Below are 6,000 nucleotides of genomic sequence, written 5' to 3'. Positions count from 1 at the left end.
CAGTAACAGAATAACTGAGGCAGAAGAACGAATAAGTGAGCTGGAGACAAAATGGTGGAAATAACTGCCGAGGAGCAGAATAAAGAAAAAAGAATGAAAAGAATTGAAGACAATCTCAGAGACATCTGGGACAACACTAAATGCACTAACATTCGAATTATAGGGGTCCCAGAAGAAGAGAAAAAGAAAGGGTCTGAGAAAATATTTGAAGAGATTATAGTTGAAAACTTCCCTAACATGGGAAAGGAAATAGTCACCCAAGTCCAGGAAGCACAGAGAGTCCCATACAGGATAAACCCTAGGAAAAACACACCAAGACACATATTAATCAAACTAACAAAAATTAAATTCAAATAAAAAATAATAAAAGCAGCAAGGGAAAAACAAAAAATAACATAGGAATAATCTATGGAATAACAAAAAATAACAGAGGAATCCCCATAAGGTTATCAGCTGATTTTTCAGCAGAAACTCTGCAGGCCAGAAGGGAGTGGCAGAATATACATAAAGTGATGAAAGAGAAAAACCTACAACCAAGATTACTCTGCCCAGTAAGGATCTCATTCAGATTTGACAGAGAAATCAAAAGCTTTTCAGACAAGCAAAAGCTAAGAGAATTCAGCACCACCAAACCAGCTTCACAACAAATGCTAAAGAAACTTCTCTAAGTGGGAAACACAAGAGAAGAAAAAAACCCACAGAAACAAACCCAAAACAATTAAGAAAATGGTAATATGAACATACATATTGATAATAACCTTGAGTGTAAATGGATTAAATGACCCAACCAAAAGACACAGACTGGCTGAATGGGTACAGAAACAAGACCCATATATATTCTGTCTACAAGAGACTTCAGACCTAGGGACACATACAGACTGAAAGTGAAGGGATGGAAAAAGATATGCCAAGCAAATGGAAATCAAAAGAAAGTTGGAGTAGCAATACACGTATCAGATACAAGAGACTTTAAGATAAAGACTGTTCCAAGAGATGAGGGACACTATATAATGATCAAAGGATCAATCCAAGAAGAAGATATAACAATTATAAATGTTTCTGCACACAACATAAGAGCACCTCAATAAGTAAGGCAAATGTTAACAACCATGAAAAGAGAAATTGACAGTAACACAATAATAGTAGGGGACTTTAATACCCCATTTACACCAATGGACAGATCATCCAAGCAGAAAATAAATAAGGAAACACAAGCTTTAAATGACACAATAGACCAGATAGGTTTAATTGATATTTATGGAACATTACCCCCAAAAGTGGCAGAATACACTTTCTTCTCAAGTGCACATGGAACATTCTCCAGGATAGATCACATCTTGGGTCACAAATCAAGCCTTGGAAAATTTAAGAAAGTTGAAATTGTATCAATCACCTTTTCTGACCACAATGCTATGAGATTGGAAATTAATTACAGAAAAATAAACTGTAAAAAACACAAATACATGGATGCTAAACAGTGCACTACTAAATAACCAAGAGATCACTGAAGAAATGAAAGAATAAATTAAAAAATACATACAAACAAATGACAATGGAAATATGATGACCCAAAACCTATGGGACACAGCAAAAGCAGTTCTAAGAGAGAAATTTACAGCAATTCAATCTCAACTCAAGAAACAAGAAAAATCTCAAATAAACAATCTAACTCTACACTTAAAACAACTAGAGAAAGAAGAACAAAGAAAACCCAAAGTCAGTAGAAGGAAAGAGATAATAAAGATCAGAACAGAAATAAATGAAATAGAAATGAAGAAAACAATAGCAAAGATCAATAAAACTAAAAGCTAGTTCTTTGAGAAGATAAACAAAATTGATAAACCCTTAGCCAGACTCATCAAGAAAAAAAGGGAGAGGACACATATCAATAAATTTAGAAATGAAAAAGGAGAAATCACAACTGACACCGCAGAAATACAAAGGATTGTAAGAGACTACTACAAACAACTACATGCCAATAAAATGGACAACCACAAAGAAATGAACAAATTCTTGGAAAGATACAATTTTCTAAGACTGAACTAGGAAGAAGTAGAAAATATAAACAGACCTATCACAAGTAATGAAATTGAAACTGTAATTACAAATCTTCCAACAAACAAAAGTCCAGGACCAGATGGCCTCACAGGCGAATTCTATCAAACATTTAGAGGAGAGCTAACACTGATCTTTCTCAAACTCTTCCAAAAAATTGCAGAGGGAGAAACACTCCCAAATTCATTCTATGAAGCCAGCATCACCCTGATACCAAAACAAGAAAAAGATATAACAAAAAAAGAAAATTATAGACCAATATCACTGATGAACATAGATGCAAAAATCCTGAACAAAATACTGCAAACAGAATCCAGCAACACATTAAAAGGGTCATACACCATGATCAGGTGGGGTTTATCCCAGGGATGCAAGGATTCTTCAATATACACAAATCAATCAATGTGATACCCCATATTAACAAATTAAGGAATAAAAACCATATGATCATCTCAATAGATTCAGAAAAAGCTTTCGACAAAATTCAACACCCATTTATGATACAAATTCCCCAGAAAATGGGCATAGAGGGAACCTACCTCAACACAATAAAGGCCATATATGGCAAACCCACAGCAAGCATCATACTCAATGGTGAAAAACCGAAAGCATTTCCACTAAGATCAGGAACAAGACAAAGATGTCCACTCTCGCCACTCTTATTCAACATATTTTTGGAAGTTCTAGCCACGGCAGTCAGAGAAGAAAAAGAAATAAAAGGAATACAAATTGGAAAAGAAGAAGTAAAATTGTCACTGTTTGCAGATGACATGATACTATACATAGAAAATCCTAAAGATACCACCAGAAAACTACTAGAACTAATCAATGAATCTGGCAATGTTGCAGGATACAAAATTAACGCACAGAAATCTCTGGCATTCCCATACACCAACAACGAAAAATCAGAAAAAGAAATTAAGGAAACACTCCCATTTACCATTGCAACAAAAAGAATAAAATACCTAGGAATAAAGCTGCCTAAGGAGGCGAAAGACTTGTACTCAAAACTATAAAACACTGATGAAAGAAATCAAAGATGACATAAACAGATGGAGAAATATACCATGTTCTTGGATTGGAAGAATCAATATTGTGAAAATGACTATACTACCCAAAACAATCTACAGATTCAATGCAATCCCTATCAAACTACCAATGGCATTCTTCACAGAATTAGAACAAAAAATTTTACAGTTTGTATGGAAACAGAAAAGACCCCAAATAGCCAAAGAAATCTTGAGAAAGAAAAACAGAGTTGGAAGAATCAGGCTCCCTGACTTCAAACTATATGACAAAGCTACAGTAATCAAGACAGTATGGTACTGGCACAAAAACAAATATAGATCAATGGTATAGGATAGAATGCCCAGAGATAAACCCACACACATATGGGCACCTAATTTATGACAAAGTAGGCAAGAACATACAATGGAGAAAAGACAGCCTCTTCAATAAGCGGTGCAGGGAAAACTGGATAGCTACATGTAAAAGAATGAAATTAGAACACTCCCTAACACCATACACAAAAATAAACTCCATATTGACTAAAGATCTAAATGTAAGACCAGACACTATAAAACTCTTAGAGGAAAAACACTCTTTGACATAAACCACAGCAAGATCTTTTTTGATCTACCTCCTAGAGTAATGGAAATAAACACAAAAATAAACAAATGGGACTTAATTAGACTTAAAAGTTTTTGAACAGCAAAGGAAACCATAAACAAGACGAAAAGACAACCCTCAGAATGGGAGAAAATATTTGCAAATGAAACAACAAACAAAGGATTAATCTCCAAAATATACAAACAGCTCATGGAAGTTAATATCAAAAAAACAAACATTCCAATTAAAAATGGGTGGAAGAACTAAACAGACATTTCACCAAGGAAGATGGCCAAGAGGCACATGAAAAGATGCTCAACATCACTAATTATTAGAGAAATGCAAATCAAAATTACAATGAGGTATCACCTCATGCCAGTAAGAATGGCCATTATCAAAAAATCTAGAAACAATAAATGCTGGAAAGGGTGTGGTGAAAAGGGAACCCTCCTGCACTGTTGATGGGAATGTAAATTGATACAACCACTATGGAAAACAGTAAGGAGGTTCCTTAAAAACCTAGCAATAGAACTACTATATGACCCAGCAATCCCACTACTGGGCATATACCCTGAGAAAACCATAATTCAGAAAGAGACATGTACCACAATGTTCATTGCAGCACTATTTACAATAGTCAGGATATGGAACCAACCTAAATGTCCATCCACAGATGAATGGATAAAGAAGATGTGGCACATATATACAATGGAATATTACTCAGCCATATAAAGAAATGAAATTGAGTTATTTGTAGTGAGGTGGATGGACCTAGAGTCTGTCATACAGAGTGAAGTAAGTCAGAAAGAAAAAAACAAATACCGTATGCTAACGCATATATATGGAATCTTAAAAAAAAAAATGGTACTGATGAACCTAGTGGCAGGGCAGAAATAAACACGTAGACATAGAGAATGGACTTGAGGACACAGGGCAGGGAGAGGGAAGCTGGGGTGAAGTGAGAGTAGCATTGACATATATATGCTACCAGGGCTTCCCTGGTGGCGCAGTGGTTGAGAATCCGCCTGCCAATGCAGGGGACACGGGTTCAAGCCCTGGTCTGGGAAGATCCCACATGCCGTGGAGCAGCTGGGCCCGTGAGCCACAATTACTGAGCCTGCGCGTCTGGAGCCTGTGCTCCGCAATAAGAGAGGCCGCGATAGTGAGAGGCCCGCGCACCGCGATGAAGAGTGGCCCCCGCTTGCCACAACTAGAGAAAGCCCTCGCACAGAAACGAAGACCCAACACACACAGCCATAAATAAATAAATAAATAAATAAATAAAGGAAGAAACAACCCCTATAAAAAAAATAATAATATATGCTACCAAATGTAAAATAGATAGCTGGTGAGAAGCAGCAGCATAGCACAGGGAGATCATCTCAGTGCTTTGCAATGACATAGAGGAGTGGGATAGGGAGGATGGGAGGGAGGATCAAGAGGGAGGGGATTTGGGGACATATATATGCATATGGCTGATTCACTTTGTTGTACAACAGAAACTAACACAGTATTGTGAAGCAATTATACTCCAATAAAGATCTATTGGAACAAAAAAAAAGCCCAGACTCTTGCATCTTCCCATACATAGAAAAGTGCTAAATTAATTAACTTGAGATGTCTGGTTTTCTTTAATTAACAGTAATCTTTTTATATTCCACCGACTTTTTTTGTTTTTTTTTTTTTGGTTTTTTTGCAAAAGCTCCTATATATCCTGGCTCCTCCCTTACCTCTTTGGAACAGTCCTTCAGAGCTGAGAGGCTGCCTCCCAGGCTTGAAGTCCTCAGTATATCTGCTGAATAAAACATAATGCTCAACTTTTTAAAAAATTTTATTTTGAAGTATGGTTGCTTTACAATGTTGTGTTGGTTTCAGGTGTACAGCAAAGTGATTCAGTTATACATATTTTTTTCTAATTCTTTCCCGTTATTGGTTATTACAAAATATTGAGTATAGTTTCCTGTGTTATAGAGTGGGTCCCTGTTGGTTATCTATTTTATATATAGTGGGGTATTTACATTAATCCCAAACTCCTAATTTATCCCTCCCCGCCTTTCCTCTAGGTAGTCGAATTTGTTGGCATATAATTGTTCATAGTATTCTCTTATGGTTTTTTGTATTTCTGTGGTATCAGTTGTGATTTCTCCTCTTTCATTTCTTATTTTGTTTATTTGGGTCTTCTCTCTTCTCGGTGAGCCTGGCCAGAGGTTTGTCAATTTTGTTTACCCTTTCAAAGAACCAGCTCTTAGTTTTATTGACTTTTTCTATGGTTTTTTTAAATCTCTACTTTATTTCCTCTCTGATATTTATTATTTCCTTCCTTCTGCTGACTTTAGG

This window comes from Balaenoptera musculus, chromosome 11 (genome assembly GCF_009873245.2).
Source record: "Balaenoptera musculus isolate JJ_BM4_2016_0621 chromosome 11, mBalMus1.pri.v3, whole genome shotgun sequence".
Classification (NCBI taxonomy): Eukaryota; Metazoa; Chordata; class Mammalia; order Artiodactyla; family Balaenopteridae; genus Balaenoptera; species Balaenoptera musculus.
The sequence above is the reverse complement of the archived record's forward strand: the minus strand, read 5'-3'. Positions refer to the sequence as shown.